The sequence below is a fragment of the Dipodomys merriami genome, unplaced genomic scaffold (genome assembly GCF_024711535.1).
Source record: "Dipodomys merriami isolate MVZ:Mamm:240054 unplaced genomic scaffold, mDipMer1.0.p SCAF_3, whole genome shotgun sequence".
Classification (NCBI taxonomy): Eukaryota; Metazoa; Chordata; class Mammalia; order Rodentia; family Heteromyidae; genus Dipodomys; species Dipodomys merriami.
The window spans coordinates 51,273,692-51,295,388 of NW_027204492.1; the positions used below are offsets into that span (position 1 = coordinate 51,273,692).

Here is a 21,697-nt window from a genome sequence, read left to right on the forward strand (position 1 = left end):
CAAGGAAGAAAAACCACTTGTGTCCCTATCTTGGGGTTCGTTTTGCTTAACATCATCTTATCTGACCTTTTCTGCTTGTCCCAACCATATACTAGTTATTGCAAATAAGGGAAACCATGGAACTTACGTTTCTTTGAGCCTGGCTTACTTCATTTAATATAAATTTTTTCAAGTCTTTCCATTTCCTAACAAATAGGGTGATGCCATTCTTTCTGATGGATGCATAGAATTCATATACATACATATATATACATACATATATATGTAAAATATTACATTTTCTTGATCCATTCAATTACTGAGAATTATCTGGGTTGGTTCTAGGCATCTGGGTTGGTTCTATATCTTAGCTGTGGTAAATAATGCTGCAATAAACATAGTTGTGCTGGTAGCTTTAGTATGGTCTTGTTTTTCATCATTTGGGTAAATGCCAAAAGTGGGATTGCTGGGTCATAGGGGAGCTCTATGTGGAGTCTTTTGAGGAACCTCCATACTACTTTCCAAAGTGTTTGAGCAAGTTTACACTCTCTTTTTCTGTGCTTTGATAGCTATATGTACATCTGATTTGGTTGACTTTATCTTTGTCCAATAAAAAATAATTAAATATATCCTTTATATATGTGCATCATTACTTGGTTTGTTCATCTACACAAATGAGCATCCTTATTCAAGAAAACTAAAGGGGCAAATTTCTTAAGGATACTTAAGGGCGTTTAAATTTAAAGTATCATTTCCAATTCAAGATATGATGTATTTACATGCAATTTGAAAAAGTCAATATTATGGATTCAATGAAGTGACTTTTAAAAATACTTATGAATTAAAGGTATAATACCAAATGCTACGGTTGACACATAATTGGCTTATGTGTTCTCTAACTTTATGACTGCATGAATCTCTTTGTTAAAGCATAGCTGATTGTATGGTTAAAAAATGGAGCCCAGTTGGAGGCAGTAGGTGTCATTGGGGGCAGTTTCCCCTTCTGGTATAACATTTTTTCACTTGCCACAGGACTGAAACCTCTGAAACTGGCAAAAAAACATATGGAAAAACATACTAAATGGTACATATAGGTAAGAAAGACTGGGGTAGCATGGTGTAATAGAAAGGGATTATCTGAACTGTTTTACATTTTTATTATAATTTATGTAATTCTTATTTGATTTCTAATCAGTGGAAAGTAACTGTAAAATGTTACCAATTTAAAAAGCAGTTTATGAATTCAATGCATCTTGAAAAATGTCACGTTTTTCAACATTCTCACACATCCCCCCTTTACTCACCACTTTCCTCACTATTCTTAAATTTGTAGAATGCTCACTGAATTCTTGACTCCATTCTCCTCTTACCAGTTTCCACTTGACCCCACCCCATGCATTTCAAGTACTTGTTTCCTTTGAAATTTGACAGTGTTGGTTCAACTTTTATCACTTTCAATAGCTAGTACTCCACCACTTTCAGCTACAGCACCACTTCCATTTTTCTGGTGGTTAATTGATAATAATAGTATCATGGACTTTCCTGGCCATGCTGGTTTTGAACCACAGGCCTCAGATCTCATCTTCCTGAATAGATAGGATTACAGCTATTAGCCACCAGAATCTGGTGAGAATTTTTTATAAAAGACAAAGCAAAAAACTTGAAGGAAAAATTATAGATAAACTTACATAAACTTAAAAGTATTTAAATTTTGGTTAACTACTTTCAAATATAATAATGATATCATAATTAAGAGCAAAGTTTTCTGCTCACAATAATCAAAGCCACCATTTTCAGTTTAGGTGTGAGTTCATCCTTAAAAGGTCAACTGAGTATAGCATTTTTACTACTTCTTTTTGAAAGCAAAGTCTAGACCAATACACAAGTAAAGGGAATCCAAACAAGAGTTGAAGAAATAGATATGATAATTCAAATAAGTTATTGTGCCATGCATTTACAAATATAAGAAATTAGATATACTGATTAAAAGCCATGGAAATATGTATAAATATCACCATTGTAATATACAAATATTTTTTTAATTAAGAGAAGAATGAATAAAGACATATTTATATCACCTTTAATTATGTTGTAATATTTACTTATGTATTTATTTATACATCTGGGTCCATGTTTCCAACTGTGGTCATTTTCTTGCTTACAACTTTTTTCTTTGCCATAGTATGGATCTGGATATTACCAATTGAATCTCACACTTATATCTGAAATTTTCTTTGTTTTGTGTTCATCTTAAAAATATTTTGCAATATCTAACATTCTTAGTTTACAGGTATTTTTTCTCATCATCCCAATGTTTTCTATATTTTATGAAGAAATAGATGGTAATCACACTAGGTTCATTCTTTACATAATAACATGTTTTATATTGTTGATATAAAGATTTTATCAAAGTCTGGTTTTTAGCATTTTTATTATATTTAAATATTATTTTCTTTGTGTTTATCCTTCTTGTATATTGTTTCTTTCTTCGATATTTAGGCTAATGTTTTCATCTAATTAAAAGTGCTGTCAATGATTTATTTCTTCAAATAAATATAGTCCTTATTTATTTTCATCCTGATCTTATGATATTACCATTATGTCTATTTTGAAATCCTCAAATAACTCTTAGGCTCTATTAAATTTACTTCATTCTTTGTTTCCCTGTTATTGAGATGATAACATTTATATTGATTTATTTACTAATACTTTCTTCTTTCATGCCAAAACTACTATACAGACTCACTAGAAAGTTTTTTGTGTTTTGGTAATTATGCATTTTACTGGAAAATATATTTGCTACTTTTTTGTAGTTTCTAATAGACCATTAAATTTTAGGCCAATTCCTCTGTTTCTAGTAATTTTCTTTGTCATGGAACTTTCAGTCAGCAGTATTGAAATGAACTCAAAAAATTAAACCCCCCAACAACAAATCCTCAAAGAAACAACTGCCCAATAAATAAGTGGGCGAAAGACTTAAAGAGAAACTTCTCTGAAGAAGAAAGAAGGATGGCCAATAGACACATGAAGAAATGTTCAACATCCCTAGCCATAAAAGAAATGCAAATCAAAACAACATTGAGATATCACCTCACTCCAGTTAGAACGGCAAAAATCAAGAACCCTAACAACAACAGATGCTGGAGGGGATGTGGACAGAAAGGAACCTTACTTCATTGTTGGTGGGAATGTAAACATGTTCAACCACTTTGGAAAGCAGTATGGAGGTTCCTCAAAAGACTTCACATAGAACTCCCCTATGACCCAGCAATCCCACTTTTGGGCATTTACCCAAATGTTTACAAACAAGACCACACTAAAGCTACCAGCACAACAATGTTTATTGCAATCCAAAAATTCATATGGAACAATAAAAGACCCCGAATAGCAAAAACGCTGCTCAACGGAAAGAACACTGCTGGAGGAATATCAATACCAAATTTCAAACTCTATTATAAAGCCATAGTAATCAAAACAGCTTGGTATTGGCATAAGAACAGACCTCAGGACCAATGGAATAGAATTGAAAACCCAGAAATGAACCTACAGACCTATAGCCATCTAATCTTCGATAAGGAAGCTAAAACAATAGAATGGAAGAAAGACAACCTCTTCAGTAAATGGTGCTGGCAAAATTGGTTAACTACATGTAGAAAACTAAAGCTAGATCCTGATATATCACCTTGCACCAGATTCAACTCCAAATGGATCAAAGACCTTGAACTCAAAGCAGACACTCTGAAAATATTACAGGATGGAATAGGAGAAACCCTAGGTCTCCATGGCTCAGGCCGAAATTTTCTGAATAGAGACCGGGAAGCACAACAAATCAAAGAAAGGTTGGACAAATGGGATTGCATAAGGTTGCAGAGCTTCTGCAGGGCAAATGACATAGCTAGCAAGATCAATAGAAAGCCCACGGATTGGGAGAAGATCTTTACTAGCCATACAACGGACAAGGGTCTCATATCTAAAATATACTTGGAACTCAAAAAATTAAACCACCCAACAACAAATCCTCAAAGAAACAACTGCCCAATAAATAAGTGGGCGGAAGACTTAAAGAGAAGCTTCTCTGAAGAAGAAAGAAGGATGGCCAATAGACACATGAAGAAATGTTCAACATCCCTAGCCATAAAAGAAATGCAAATCAAAACAACATTGAGATATCACCTCACTCCAGTTAGAACAGCAAAAATCAAGAACTCTAACAACAACAGATGCTGGAGGGGATGTGGACAGAAAGGAACCTTACTTCATTGTTGGTGGGAATGTAAACTTGTTCAACCACTTTGGAAAGCAGTATGGAGGTTCCTCAAAAGACTTCACATAGATCTCCCCTATGATCCAGCAATTCCACTTTTGGGCATTTACCCAAATGTTTACAAACAAGTCCACACTAAAGCTACCAGCACAACTATGTTTATTGCAGCATTATTTACCATAGCTAAGATATGGATCCAACCCAGATGCCCCTCAGTAAATGAATGGATCAAGAAAATGTGGTATATATACACAATGGAATTCTATGCCTCCATCAGAAAGAATGACATTTCCCCATTTGTTAGGAAATGGAAAGGTTTGGAAAAAATTATATTAAGTGAAGTAAGCCAGGCCCAAAGAAGCATAGGTCCCATGGTTTCCCTTATTTGCAATATCTAGTATATGCATGAGTCAAGCGGAAAAGGTCAGATAATGTGATGTTAGGAAAATGAACCCTTAAATATGTATTTTCATGTTTTCGTTTCTTTCATGCATGTGTTTCTAACGCATTTATAAGATTATTTCTTTGTTGCTTTGTATGTCCCTCCCCCACAGTGTAACCCCCGCTTTCACTATATTTGATGTCAGTATAACATGTGGAGGAGATGGGGACAAACAAGTCGTTTAAGGATTCAGGTGGACCTGTTGCAACAATGAGAAGTACAAAATGTCATGTCAAAACCAACTTTACAATGTCGGTGTGTGGGGGGGGAAGGGGGTATAATTGGGTGGGGGGTGGGGGGAGGCTGGGAAGGGAGGTGAAGGGTAAACAAAGGAGGAGGCTGCAATGCTTGGTAAGAAATGTATGCATTATCCTGCCCATGTAATTGTAGCCCCTCTGTACAGTATGTTCTCAAATAAAATAAAATAAAATTAAAAAAATAAAAATAAAATAAAATAAAATTTAAAAAAAAACAAAGTTATGAAGTTCACAGCTTTATACAAAAAAAAAAATGTTTATTGCAGCATTATTTACCATAGCTAAGATATAGAACCAACCCAGATGCCCCTCAGTAGATGAAAGGATCAAGAAAATGTGGTATATATACACAATGGAATTCTATGCCTCCATCAGAAAGAATGACATTTCCCCATTTGTTAGGAAATGGAAAGGTTTGGAAAAAATTATATTAAGTGAAGTAAGCCAGGCCCAAAGAAGCATAGGTCCCATGGTTTCCCTTATTTGCAATATCTAGTATATGCATGAGTCAAGCGGAAAAGGTCAGATAATGTGATGTCAGGAAAATGAACCCTTAGATATGTATTTTAATGTTTTTTTTCTTTCATGCATGTGTTTCTAAAGCATTTATAGGATTATCTCTTTGTTGCTTTGTATGTCCCTCCCCCACAGTATAACCCCTGCTTTCACTATATTTGATGTCAGTATAACTTGTGGAGGAGATGGGGAAAAACCAGTTGTTTAAGGATACAGGTAGACCTGTTGCAACAATGAGAAGTACAAGTTGTCATGTCCAAAACGAGCTTTACAACGTCGTTGGGGGGGGGGAATGGGGGGGAAGGAGAAGGATTGGGATTCGGGGGGAGGGGGGAGGCTGGGAAGGGACGTGAAGGGTAAACAAAAGGAGGAGGCTGCAATTCTTGGTAAGAAATGTACGCATTATCCTGCCCATGTAATTGTAACCCCTCTGTACAGTATGTTCACAAATAAAATAAAAATAAAAAAACGGAAATAAAATAAAATAAAATGTATTTTATATTTTAGTAAAATAGTAATTGATAATATTTACATGTTACATAGAATTCTATGAGTTGAAATTTATAGAAAGTTCAATGAAGCTTTTTTTGAGGAAAATGAGCAGATATTTGATCTGACAAAGAAGAACTAGCACAAATAGACCCACTGATATCATCCAGTCTAAGAAAAAAAAACTATAAGAGAAAACTGAACAGACCTCAGAGATCCATGGGAGACCATTGTGTATATGAATGTGTACAATAGAAGATTTAAAAATGAAATATAGGACATTTTAACCTTAATTTTTATTAAAAATTTAAAGTTTCAAATTTTATTTAAACCAATGAACAATATTTTAGTTTGATTAAATATGTAACTAATTATTACATATAAGCAAGAACCTTCAAACATTGCAAATGAGATAAGTACATAGACAATTATTCTTTGGCCCAAATCAAGCAATTGAAAGAAAAATAAGAAATCATCAAAGTAGCAAGCGAAATTGTTCAGCAAATAAAATGCACTCTCAACAACATTAACAAAATAATCAGAAAATCTGAGGACTAGAAAGGATTGGGATCGCATATTGAAAGACGAAAAGAAAAGAGCCAATAAAGAACTTTTTGGTTCTGAAAATTATCCTTCAAAAAGGATTGATAAATTCACAAAGAATTCATCACTATAAAATTTCCCTTAAGATATAGTAAAAGAATATCTTCAGATTCGCATGAAGAAATATAAACACATAATACAAACATTGAAATTAATATAAAATATGGCATAAATATATATTTGCTTGTAAAACTACCCCTTTAAATGATTTATTAGCAAACATAAAACAAAATAAGATAACAATGCCAATGTACACAATGTATAATCACATGACTTATATAATTAAAAAGTTATCTATGATCCAAATTGCTATATATCAATAAAATTGAGTTATTATTGAGATGGAAATGTGGCTCAGTGGTAGAGTGTCTGCCTAGCAATCATGTAGCCCTGGGCTCGATTCCTCAATACCACATACATAAAAACTGAAAGTGGTGCTGTGGCTCAAAGGATAGAGCACTGGCCTAGAGCACAGAGAGGCTCAGGGACAGATCCCAGGTTCTGAGTTCAACCCCCAGGACTGGCAATAAGAAATTAAGTCACTATTGAGCCAAAATTTTAGATAACAATGTAAAATCAGAATGTCATGTTAAATTTTTATTACAATATTGAAGGAAACTACAAAGAAAATAACTAAAAATATAGCAAAGAAAATGAGAGCATTTATGCATATTTAATAAGATTGACTTAAGGTAAATGAAATTAGTAATGAAGGAGAAAAAATTATATGACTTAAAAATCAATAGCAAATATACACATTAACCTAAACTTGTAATAATATCAAATATATTTGGGTTAAATACTCCAACTAAAAGGAAAATGCTGGTGAATAGATTAATAAGAAAATAAAAATACAGATATAGTTATAAAACATCTTGAAAGACAAATTTTGTATTCAAGTAAAACTAGGTTAAAAGTAAAAGGATGTAAAAAAAAAAAAGTATGTCATACAAGTAATAGCCAAAAGACAGCAGCAGTTCCTACATTTATTTCAGACCCAATAGACTTTAAGACAAAATATTTCTAAAGGTACAAAAGGTATACTATAATTAATCAGGTTGGTTGTGTGTGTATATGTGTGTGTGGGGTGGTGGGTGTGGGTGAGGGATAAGGGTGGGTTTGTGGGAGTGCCCTTGTATGTGTTTACCTAGGAAATTTGTATTTGAATGATTCACATATAAAAGAATACATGCACCCTTAGTTTTTCTGGACCTGGCTTTTGTTTCACTGTGGTGAATATTGAACCCAGAGTTTCAAACAGGCTATGCAAGATATATGTCAGTAAGCTGCAAGTGTATTCCTCAAGCTTAATAAAATGTAGAACTACAAAGATGAATAAACAGAAGTCTTAAACACCAACATATGTTAATTGGAAATATTAGAATGCATAAATTCTTCCATCCAGCAAGTGAAATATGCTTGTTTATAAGACTATCCCTTAAAAAAATTTGTAAGTAAATGTACAACCAAATAAGATATCAATGCCAATGTACACAATGTATACTTGAAATATTACCCAGATTTAAATTTAACATAATACAAGACAAAAAATTGAAAAAAAATCATAAATACCTGAAAATTAAACAACGTATTACTAGGTTTAAAGTATAAAATCTAAGGACTTTATTTCAAGGACATAAATGAAAATGAAATCATAATATGTTTTACTTTTGGGGAGAAATTATACAGTGCTCAAAAGTTTCTTAGTTTTTTAGTATGCAAATAAACACATAAATTGAGTTCTTTAAACAATAGAAATGTATTGTCTCCGAGTTCTGAAGCTTGAAAGACTGAAATGAATATGTCAGATATGAGCTTACACTGTAAACTACTAGGTTATTCTTTGCTGCCTTTTATTGGTTTCAGGCAGTTTTCTGGCAATCCTTGATATTCCTTGTCTTCCAAATGCATCACTGTACTCATTTGTTTCCACATGGTATTTTCTCTGTGTTGCTTCACATTATTATCCGTTTATGTATGTTTCTGTTTCCAAAATATGCACATGTCATATTAAACACATGTTATATGAAAATGAAAAATAGAGTCATACATATGTGAAATATGACTAATGACTTAACATACTAATGAACATATCTTAACATACTTCGGCTTCAAATTGCTAATATCTGAATAAGTTCCCATTTGAATATAATGCTTAGAAGTTCAGTGTATCTTTTCGAAGTCTCACAGTCTAATCTATGAGTGAGGGAATTTATAACTATTATTGCCTACACTAAGAAAAATAATTAGCTTAAACTAGTAATCAAAACTTCTACAATAAGAAAATAAAACTAAAAGCTGTTTCTTTAGAAATGTCAACAAGCTTGGCAAAATCTAGCTAGAATGATGAAGAGTGTGATCTCAAATTACCAGCACTTAAAGATAGAGTGATATTAAACCTTAATATTACAGAAGGAAGTTACTCAAAAGAATATTAAGACTAAAACAAGCAGCTGCATTAAAAATACAGATAACGATGAATCAATAAGTTTGGTATAAAGATATGAGTAACAGAAAAATATTCAAGAATAAATGGAAATTTAATGAGTAAAGAGAATGTTATTAATTACAATATATTATACAAACAAAAATAGGCCCAAATGACTCAATTGATGAATATTAATAAACTTTCAAAAAATGTAAAATGATGGAACACTTCCCAACTTACTTTTCTCAGCAAGTGTTACTCAAAACAAGACAAAGTGTATCTTTCTCACTTTGGGCTTTTAAGGCTTATAAAATCATACCTTAGTCTGTTTCAAAGACTCAATCTCTTCATACTATTGCATTGAAAATGATGATTTGTTATATTAAATCTAGGGTGACACAATGAGACCGTAGGATCTCCCGAGACAGCAACTTCTAATATCAACACATTAGATTGACTTTGTACGCATTAGTTTAGGAATGATGTAAATACTCAATATATAACAAGAGAAAACCAAGGAAATATATACTGACATTTCTTATGACTACAGATACAACTACATGCTATAAAAATTGCAAATATCTACCAGATATAAAAGAATCATGTAAACTAATCAGGTAGAATTTAGTGTAGGGCTATATAGTTAATCCAGCACACAATCCATATTATTATTGGGAAAACAGACAACATAATATGAATACCTACTTATAATAAAATTACTAAAAGGCTTACATTAAGTGAAGTAAGCCAGGCCCAAAGAAACATAGGTTCCATCGTTTCCCTTATTTGCAATATCTAGTATATGTATGAGTCAAGCGGAAAAGATCAGATAATGTGATGTTAGGAAAATGAACCCTTAGATATGTATTTTAAAGTTTTTTTTTCCTTTCATGCATTTGTTTCTAACGCATTTATAAGATTATCTCTTTGTAGCTTTGTATGTCCCTCCCCCACAGTAAAACCCCTGCAATCACTATATTTGATGTCAGTATAACTTGTAGAGGAGATGGGGAAAAACAAGTCGTTTAAGGATACAGGTGGACCTGTTGCAACAATGAGAAGTTCAAGTTGTCATGTCTAAAACGAGCTTTACAATGTTGGTGCGGGGAGGGGGGGGAAGGCGGGGATGATTGGGTGGGGGGGGGGTGGGGGGGAGGCTGGGAAGGGATGTGAAGGGTAAACAAAGGAGGAGGCTGCAATGCTTGATAAAAAATGTATGCATTAACCTGCCCATGTAATTGTAACCCCTCTGTACAGTGTGTTCACAAAAAATAAAAATTTAAATTAAAAAAATTACTAAAAGGAAATTCATTATATGATAATAAATTTCTCAAAGCTAGCAATAAATTAGAAACCTGAAAAATGGAGCTAATATAATCCACAGATAGAATCATAAAGAAACTAAAGAAGAATTCTATTTATAACAATATCCAAGTTACTAAAATATTGTTCTAAAGATTCAGCTTTCTTGTAGAGCATTTATTTAGCATGTTAGAAACCCTGAGTTCCATGCTTAGTACTGCAAAATAAGAAAAAAATATATAGGTATAAAACTTTTAGAGCAATATAGGAACACTACACTATGCTCAGCACAACAAAAAACGATTATCTGAATGTATGGGGAAGCACTACATACTTATTTATTGGAACAAATTATTACAATGCCAATATTTGCAAATGTATTTACAAGTTCAATACATTCTTTTTCAAATTACCAGCTGGATCTAATCAAAGAAATTGAAAAACTGAGTCATTTGCACAAAAACAAAGGCACTTGTATGGCCAAAACAATTTTCATAAGGAAGAACAATGTTAGAGTACTCTTTTTTTTTTTATTTTAATAGTTACTCCAAACGAAATGAATAAGGGATGGTATACATCTTGTATATACATTTTTCTAATTTGGGGAGGGGAAGGAAAATAACAAAGTGCTGAAGTAAAGATACAAGTTTACCCATTGTAAGAATGACATGTACTAGACACTATGTTGAAAATGAACTTTACAACTTCTAGGGGGAGGGAGGAGTTGGGGAGGTAGGGTGGGAAGCGATGGTAGGTGATAAACAAAGGAGGAAGTAACAATGCTCCATAGGAAATGTACTCATTAACTTATTCATGTAACTGTAACCCCTCTGTACACTATTTTTACAATAAAAATCATTTTTAAAAAAGCATGTTCGTGTAGGTTGTTGGGGGTCTGAGATGGCCGTCAGGCAGCCGCTTAATGGTGGAAGAAAGGAAATGAAAGTGATATTGAGTCTAATTCTGAACGTGAAGCTTTTCCTGAGAACTCTATTTAACTTACTAGAAGTTAAAGAGGATGGGACCAGTAGTAAATAAGATGCCTCAGATTTTCCAGAAGATAGCCCAGAAGCCCCAGATCCAGGCAAATGAATATGAAGAGTGCCCTTCTGGCATTCCCATAAATATGTGGAATAAATTTCAAGAACTGCATAAAAATCATTCTAAGCAGAAAAGTTCAGTCTCAAGATTCAGAGGAAGAAAGAAAGCACTCCAGGAAGAATAACAAAGAATCTCATAGTGAACAGTCCTCAAATAAAGCCCAGAGGAAGGAGCTTACTCAGTATTTTGGAGCCAATGATAGATTTGAACCTCCTGTGGGGGGGAAAAATGTTGAAAAGTCAGGTCTTGAAAACGGGATAGACCAGGCTGTAGAGGAGTGGGATGTTGAGAAGGCTGAAAAACTCAGCAACCAGCTAGTTACTCATGAGCTTGGTGTAAAAATTGCCAAACAATTGCCAGTTACAAGTTTGTAGAAGCCAAAAAGGAAGCTGAAAATTCACAAGCAGGTCGAAAAAAGAAGAAAATGGCGTGGAATAGATGGAAAACTAAAAACATAATGGGATATTTGTAACCTTGCAGAGCTCAGAACACTTAAGAGACTCATATACTCACATTAACAAGATTTTCCTGCTTAAATATGTTGGAAATTGACCGAAGTAGGAAAAAATATGCATAAAACTTAGGAGTTGATTATCATCTCTTGGACATTTCTAAGGAGTTTATTCTTGAAGTGGATATTTTTGTTTTTTGTGTAAGAAATTAAGCATACACAGAGGAAAATGTATGGGAATTTTTGTGACTTATTTATTTGCATAGACCTACAGTCTAAAATCAATCTGCTTTTCATTTATTTGGTATAGCAAAGTCCATAATGTCCTTGGACTTTCTTTATCTGTTCTAGGCATTACTATACTGATTCTGGAATTGTGATTTTAAGATTGTGACAGTTTTTACAAGTAATTTTAACTAATGTCATAAAAACAATTATTGCTCCCATACTGGCAGCAGTAGAATTTATATTTTTATGGTCACACAGTAAAATAATTTTTGTGTACCTTCAGATGAGATCATTATAAAAGCGGGATAAAATGTTGCATATAGGGGGTGGTTTAGTTTCAGCTCTGCATAGAAATGTCATAAACTTTCTCAGCTCTGTCATTCATTAAATTATTAGATGGTATAATTACATTAGATGTATAGACTATACTAGATGTATAGTTTATTAAACAGATAAATAAAATTCCAAATAACAACTGAATTGTTCTAAGAAAAAAAGAAATTCCATGTAAGTCATCTGAATGTCTAAAAATATATCTTCACATTTAGGTTCAATTGATTTTTTACAAGTTATTTTAATGGAAGATTAATAGGGTTCTACACATGGTGCCATATCAAACCCTCAGAAATTAACATACAAAATTTAGTTGTAAATTAATATAAAAACTTTAGACGCTTTTGGTGACTTTAATAATTTTATATAGTTTGACACTCAAAGAAAAAGCAAATAAAAAAGAAAAATAACCAAATTAGACAAAAAAAGAATTTTGTGCTGCAAATGATACCATCAGTTAAAAAAGTAACTGCCAGAATATTAGAAAATATAAATTATCGTGGATATGTACTACATTTTCTTGATCCATGCTTCATCAGAAAGAATGACATTTTGCCATTCATAAGGAAATAGAAAGACTTCAAAAAAATCATATTAACGGAAATAAGCCAGACACAAAGAAACATAGATTCTATGGTTTCCATCATTTGTAACAATTAGTATATGTCTAGGATAGTCCTAGATGATCACAATAGTTCAATAAGTATGTACATATGACCATATAAGAAGATGCTAAGTGACATGAACTCCAATATACGGAAACAAGAGATTTTTCTTTGTTATTGTTGTTTTTAATGTACTATGTGAAGTTATTCCTTTTTTTCTTGTGCTTTTGTTTCTTTTGCCCCCCCTGTGGCTTATCCCTTGTCACTGTATTTGATTTTGGTACCCTGTGTATTGTATATCCATTTATCTGAATTAGTGAAGGGAAGGGGAACAAAAAATTGGTGGGACAAAGGACAAATGGTGAGCCAATGCAACAGCGATACTCACAAGACAATATGTTGGAAAGTAACTGTTCAACTTGGGGGGTGAGTGGAGGAGGAAAAATGGGAGAAAAATGAGGGAGAGGACAAAAATTGGAAAAGCGATGTACTCACTGCCTTATGCATGTAACTATAACCCCTCTGTACATCATCTTGACAATAAAATTAATTTTAAAAAAGAAAATAATTTAGTTTTATAAGTCACACATATTTATATCATATTTATATTTATAAATCATTTTTATAATTAATTTATCAATTAAAATGGATGTGAAATACAATATAAATTTTATATATATTACCAAAATAAGTGAGGTAAATAAAAATATATCTTAAATGATTCTATGTTCAAATGTTGGAACACCAAAAACCCTTAAAATAATTTTACTCCCAATTTTTCTTACAAATTCTACAGAATCCCTATCAAGAGCCCAGGCGATTTATTTGCAAAAAGAAAGAAAGAGAGAAAGAGAAAGAAAGAAAGAGAGAAAGAAAGAGAGAAAGAAAGAAAGAAAGAAAGAAAGAAAGAAAGAAAGAAAGAAAGAAAGAAAGAAAAGAAAGAAAGAAAGAAAGAAAGAAAGAAAGAAAGAAAGAAAGAAAGAAAGAAAGAAAGAAAGAAGAAAGAAAGAAAGAAAGAAAGAAAACCAGACCCTAAAATTCACATGAAAATAAATTGTACAGATTTGGCAAAACAATCTTGCTCATATTCAAGTGACTCACATTTCCTAAGGTAGAAAAATTACTGCAGTATGATGGATTATATAAGTGATGGACTAGCATAGCTTCAGCCCCACAGCACATAGGAACAGGATAACAACCCAGATGCCTTCACACAATAGTTCTATGAAAGTGTCATGGAAAAAATATATTGCAGTATTTTTAACAAATGGTGCTGGGTTAACTGACTATTCAATTAAAAATAATATAACCTTCCTCACAACATATTTACAAATGAACTCAAAGTTATCATTGAGATAAATCTAAGAACTAAAAGTCTTCGAAGAAAACAAAGGAGAAAATTTTTTGGTCTTGAGTCATGCTAGTTTTTAAGACCAGTATAGTACCTGAAACTCAAGGCACCAAGTTTTCACTTGAGTTTCCTGCTCACAACTGACAAACTACCACTTGAACCATATCACCAACACAGTATTTTGCTGGTTAATTGCCGATGGAATTTTATGAACTTAACAGTGATCTCCCATGACTCCTATGATGATAGGCATGAAGCACACTGTTGATGATAGCTTCTAGACAGACAGACATATGAAGGTAAATCATATATGACAAAAATTGGTACAAAAAATAAAATCACTCATGCTTTAATTAATAACACAAGCAAGCAGAAATACCCAGAATACTATGAATGACTAATTGCATATCATACAATTGAGAAGGGACTCTCTTCTAACACAACAATGGTGACAAATAACTCAATTAAACCATGAAATGACATAGATACCTCAGCAAAGAAGAGAGACATAATTGGTCAGTACACACATCAATGAAATATTCATTGTATCAGCATTTAAAAATGAAAATAAACAAAATGATGAGATTCTACTTCATAAACAACGGGATATTTGTGATAAAAAATAGAGATATTAAAACTTTAAGGAAGTAGAGAAATTTTAAAACAAATACATTTAGTTCTGGTGGGAATATAAAACGGAGCATCTTCCTTAGACTTGTTTGGAAGCTCCCCAAATGTTAAACATGGAGTTTCTGTAACACCTAGCAGCTCCTCTCCTAATATGCTCAAAAGAATTGAAAAAATTATTTCCATACAAATCCACGTATGTTTGTGCCACTGTTAATCATAGTAGAATGGATCAAGAAAATGTGGTATATATACACAATGGAATTCCATACTTCCATCAGAAAGAATGACATAATCCCATTCCTAAGGAAATGGAAAGACTTGGGAAAAGTCCTATTAAATGAAGTAAGCCAGACCCAAAGGAACCCTAGGCTCCATGTTTTCCCTGATTTGTCTTAAGTAGTATATGTCTAGGATAGTCCTAGCAGAGAATCACAATAACTCAACAGCTATGTACATATGAGCATAAAAACTGATGCTAATCGAAATGAACTCCAATATATAGAAACAAAAGGTTGTTGTTGTTGTTGTTGTTGTTTTGATGTACTGTATTAAGTTATTTATTTTTTCTTTCATTTTTTCTTTTTTCTTTCCCTTTGGTTTATCCCCTGATGCCACTGTTTTTTTATTTTGTTACCCTGTGTCTTGTATATATGTCTATCTGATTTGTGGAAGGGAAGGGGAATAACAAAATGGTAAGAAAAAGGACAAAGGATGAACTAATGTGACAGTGATACAAAGACACTATGTTGGAAATGAACTTTACAACTCGGGTGGGGGCGGGAGTTGGGGAGAAAGGGAAAGTGGGAGAAATACAACAGAGGGGGTAACAATGTTTGACAAGAAGTGTACTCATTGCCTTACTTATGAAACTGTAACTACTCCATACAACAGCTTTATAATAATATTAACATTAAAAAGAAAATGGAGGGAATTATGAAAATATACATACATATATATATATATATATATATAAACTATAAATGGATACATAAAATGAGGTGTTATCTGTATAATGGATTACTACTCAGATTTTTGTCTTAAAAATGAAGCATTGATAATAGGCTAACTATATTACAGATAAACTTTAAAATGTTAGGCTAATGGAAAGAAACTAGACAATAAGAGGACACATATTTCATAATAATCTTTACAATAGTAGGCAATTCCACAGTTCCAGCCTCTCTATTTTGGTCAGATGCATAGAGGTACAGTGGTGATGTATATTGAGTTACCTCCAAAGTTTATTGGTTTCTTGTGTTGAATACATTCATAAATTAGATAATGAGAGAATGTCAGCAACCTCACAATCCTGAATATGGTAAAAAACAAAACAACAAAAAAAAAACCTTGGGTTGTACATTCAGTAGTATGATTTGATAGTTTATTAATTAAATCTCCATAAAACTTTTCTAAAAGCCAAATTTAAAGGCAGCAAACATTCTAGGAAAGCATAATAAAAAGATAATAATCTACATTTTCTAGCATCCAACAAACAGCCTTAATGTGGATTCTTGCAAAACACTGCTGATTGTAGAAACATCTTGAGCTCTTACATTTGGAGTTTGCTTTCTACAGAACAGGATTTTCAAGAACATTAAGCTAGCTATCCGCTACACTAATTCCTTCAACTGTCATCACCTTAAATGGATTTGGATCTCAGCATAACATTGAGTTCCAGAAATTCTTTCATTCATATTAAAGAATACAATAATCAGAATCTGATATATTTGATCAAGGAGAGAGGCTGAACCCATTTTGTACCAGACACTCAATTAGCACATATCATAAATAAGGAATCATTTTCCAAATGCATCCAATTGTTTGGCTACACAGTTGTAAAGAGATCGAGAAGAGAAATAAATATATAAACAATAAATAAGAATTTCAGAATGTTACAAGCTACCAAAAAAATGAAAGAAAAAAAAAACTGTCAAGTAACCTGGATTTGGCATCTTTCTTGGATTAGACTGGTGAAGTAAAACTCCCTGGACAAGTAATCTAAAATTAATATGACAATGGGGAGAGGGAGAAGTTAGGGAGGTGTGGAGAGAAGGTCTAATAAGGGAAAAACAAAGAATGTCTGATAAGGGAAAAACAAAAGAGGGAGTAAGAATACTAGATAGGAAATGTACTCATTACAATACTCATTTAACTGTAAACACTCTGAACAGTATCTTTACAATAAAAACCATTTTTAAAAAGATTAATATGAAAAGAAAGAAATCTTTGGAAATTTGAGGAAAAGAGTATTACAGAAAATCTGGAAGTTATGTTTTTTTTTTTACTTTTGATCTTTTAAAATATTTTTTTATTGTGAAAACACTGTACAGAGGGGTTACAGTTATATGAGCAAGGTAATGAGTACATTTCTTATCAAGAATTGTTGTCTCCTCCTTTGTTTTTCCCCTACCATCCCTTCCCTCCCACTTCCTCAACTACACTCCCCCCACCCCTGCCTAAATTATAAAGTTCCTTTTAAAACATAGCATCTTGTAAATCTCATTGTTGCAATGGGTCAACCAGTATCTCTATTTAAAGACTTTATTTTTTCCCTTCCCCTTCCCAAATTATACCAACATCAAATACAGTGAAAGCAGGAGTTATACCATGGGAGAGGGACATACAAAGCAACAAAATAACAAAATAATCACATGGTACCATATATATATATATATATATATATATATATATATATGTATGTATATATGTTAGAAACAATAGCAAGAAAGACAAAAACCACTTATGTCCCTACCATGAGGTTCATTTCGTTTATCTGACCTTAGAATGCCCAGCTACAGCACTAAGACAAGATGCAAACATAAAGAGGATCCAAATAGGGAAAGATGTAGTAAAACTCTCCCTCTTTGCAGATGACATGATCTTCTATTTAAAGAACCCCACGGACTCCACCTCCAAATTACTCGAGCTGATTCAAAACTTTGACAAAGTAGCAGGGTATAAAATTCACCCTCAAAAATCAAGGCTTTTCTGTATGCCAACAAGTAGAAGAGTGCGGCTGAAACCAGGAAAGCAAGTCCATTTGTAATAGCCCCACAAAATAAAACAAGTAGGAATTAACTTAACCAAAGAAGTGAAGGACCTCTACGATGAAAACTTTAAAAACCTGAAAAAGGAAATCAAAGCAGAATTTAGAAAGTGGAAAACCCTCCCATGCTCCTGGATTGGAAGGAAAATGGACATACTTCTGAAGGCTATCTACTAATTCAATGTGATACCTACCAATATTCCAACCTCAAATTTAAGGAAATAAAAGAGGCAATGCAAAAATTGATATGGAACAATAAAAGGCCCTGAGAAGCAAATGATCATTAACCGAAAGAATAGTATTGAAAGAATATCAATACGAAATTTCAAACTCTACTACAAAGCCATAGTAATCAAAACATCCTGGTACTGGCACAAGAAAAGACCTCACGACCAATGGAATAGAATTGAAAACACAAAAATGAACCCACAGATATATAGCCACCTAATCTTCGATAAGGGAACTAAAAAAAACAGCCTCTTTAGTAAATGGTGCTGGCAAAATTGGTTAATCACCTCTAGAAAACTAAAGCTAGATCTTTATATATCACTCTGCACCAGAATCAACTACAAATTGATCAAAGGCCTTGGAGTCAAAGCAGACACACTGAAAACATTACAGGGAAGAATAGGCAAAAGACTAGGTCTCATTGGCACAGGCAAAAATTTTCTTAATCGACAACCAAAACCACAACAAATCAAAGAAAGGTTGGACAAGTGGGATTGAATGAAGCTGCTGAGCTTCTGAATGGCACAGGACATAGTTCGCAAGATCAATAGAAAGTCCACAGATTGGGAGATCTTCACTAGCCATACAATGGACAAGGGTTTCATATCTAAAATATACCTGGAACTCAAAAAATTAAATCCCCAAACAACAAATGTTCAAAGAAACAACTGCCCAATAAATAAGTGGGCTAAAGACTTAAAGAGAAACTTCTCTGAAGAGGAAAGAAGGATAGCCAATAGACACATGAAGAAATGCTCAACCTCCCTAGCCATAAAAGAAATGCAAATCTCAACAAAGTTGAGATAATACCTCACCCCTGTTCGAATGGCTATAATCAAGAACTCTAATAAAAACAGATGCTGGAGGGAATGTGGACAGAAGGGAACCTTACTGCATTGTTGGTGGGAATGTAAACTTGTACAACCACTTTGGAAAGCAGTATGGATGTTCCTAAAAAGACTCCACATAGACCTCACCTATGACCCAGCAATCCCACTTTTGGGCATTTACCCAAATGTTCACAAATAAGACCACATTAAAGCTACCAGCATGACTATGTTATTGCAGCATTATTTACCATATTTAGGATATGGGACCAAACCAGATGCCCCTCAGTGGATGAATGAATCAAATAAATGCGGAATATATATATATATATATATATATATATATATATATATATATATATATACACACACACACACACACACACACACAATGAAATTCTATGCCTCAATCAGAAAGAATGACATTGCTCCATTTGTTAGGAAATGGAAAGGCTTGGAAAAAATTATATTAAGTGAATTAAGCCAGGCCCAAAGAAACATAGGTCCCATAGTTTCCCTGATTGTCAGTTAGTTTTTAAATTTCTTGAGAAGGGGAATGTTCAAAAAAGCCAATGCAAATTTCTGCAATTGAGAAGTTCTATAAGAAGATATACAGAGATGACATGTTTATGTGGAGATTTATGAGGCTATATCAAGCTTATTTTTTTAATTTAATTTAATTTTATTTGTGAACATACTGTACAGAGGAGTTACAATTACATGGGCAGGATAATGCGTACATTTCTTACCAAGCATTGCAGCCTCTTCCTTTGTTTACACTTCACAACCCTTCCCAGCCTCCCCCTTCGCCCCTATCCCAATCCTATTTCTCCCCCCCCCCCCCCCACGCACCGACGTTGTAACGCTCGTTTTGGACATGACAACTTGTATTTCTCATTGTTGCAACAGGTCCACCTGTATCCTTAAACAACTGGTTTTTCCCCATCTCCTCCACAAGTTATACTGACATCAAATATAGTGAAAGCAGGGGTTATACTGTGGGGGAGGGACATACAAAGCAACAAAGAGATAATCTTATAAATGCATTAGAAAAAAATGCATGAAAGAAAAAAACATTAAAATACACATCCAAGGGTTCATTTTCCTGACATCACATTATCTGACCTTTTCCGCTTGACTCATATATATATTAGATATTACGAATAAGGGAAACCATGGGACCTATGTTTCTTTGGGCCTGGCTTATTTCACTTAATATAATTTTTCCAAGTTTTTCCATTTCCTAACAAATGGGGCAATGTGATTCTTTCTGATGGAGGCATAGAATTCCATTTTCTTGATCCATTCATCTACTGAGGGGCATCTGGATTGGTTCCATACCTTAGCTATGGTAAATAATGCTGCAAAAAACATAGTTGTGCTAGTAGCTTTAGTGTTTTCTTGTTTGTAAACATTTGGGTAAATGTCCAAAAGTGGGATTGCTGGGTCATAGGGGAGTTCTATGTGAAATCTTTTGAGGAACCTCCATACTGCTTTCCAAAGTGGTTGAATAAGTTTACATTCCCACCAACAATGAAGTAAAGTTCCTTTCTTTCCACATCCGCTCCAGGATCTGTTGTTATTAGAGTTCTTGAGTTTTACCGTTCTAACTGGAGTGAGGTGATATCTCAATGTTGTTTTGATTTGCATTTCTTTTATGGCTAGGGATGTTGAACATTTCTTCATGTGTCTATTGGCCATCCTTCTTTCTTCTTCAGAGAAGTCTCTCTTTAAGTCTTTCACCCACTTATTTATTGGGCACTTGTTTCTTTGAGAATTTGTTGTTGGGTGGTTTAATTTTTTGAGTTCCAAGTATATTTTAGATATGAGACCCTTGTCCGTTGTATGGCTAGTAAAGATCTTCTCCCAATAGGTGGGATTTCTATTGATCTTGCTAGCTATGTCATTTGCCCTCCAGAAGCTCTGCAACTTTATGCAATCCCATTTGTCCAACCTTTCTTTGATTTGTTGTGTTTCCGGGTCTCTATTCAGAAAGTTTCGGCCTGAGCCAAGGAGACCTAGGGTTTCTCCTATTCCATCCTGTAATGTTTTCAGAGTGTCTGCTTTGACTTCAAGGTCTTTGATCCATTTGGAGTTGATTCTGGTGCAGGGTGATATATAAGGATCTAGCTTAAGTTTTCTACATGTAGTTAACCAATTTTGCCAGCACCATTTACTGAAGAGGTTGTCTTTCTTCCATTCTATTGTTTTAGCACCCTTATGGAAGATTAGATGGCTATAGGTCCGTAGGTTCATTTCTGGGTTTTCAATTCTATTCCATTGGTCCTGAGGTCTGTTCTTATGCCAATACCAAGCTGTTCTGATTACTATGGCTTTATAGTAGAGTTTGAAGTTTGGTATTGATATTCCTCCAGCAGTGTTCTTTCCATTGAGGAGGGTTTTTGCTATTCGGGGTCTTTTACTTTTCCATATGAATTTTTGGATTGCCTCTTCTATTTCCTTGAAGAATGAGCTTGGAATTTTGATAGGTATTGCGTTGAATTTGTAGATAGCCTTGGGAAGAATTGCCATTTTCACAATGTAAATCTTTCCAATCCAGGAGCATGGGAGGTTTTGCCTTTTTTTAAGTTCTGTGTTGATTTGCTTTTTTAAGGTT

The 21,697-nt window shown here is 33.5% G+C and overlaps 1 pseudogene; it reads left to right on the forward strand.

Moving 5' to 3' along the window:
* LOC138839796 (protein FAM204A pseudogene) overlaps positions 1-11,853 on the forward strand; it is a 42,643-nt pseudogene extending 30,790 nt beyond the window's left edge.
* The last annotated feature ends 9,844 nt before the right edge of the window (positions 11,854-21,697 follow it).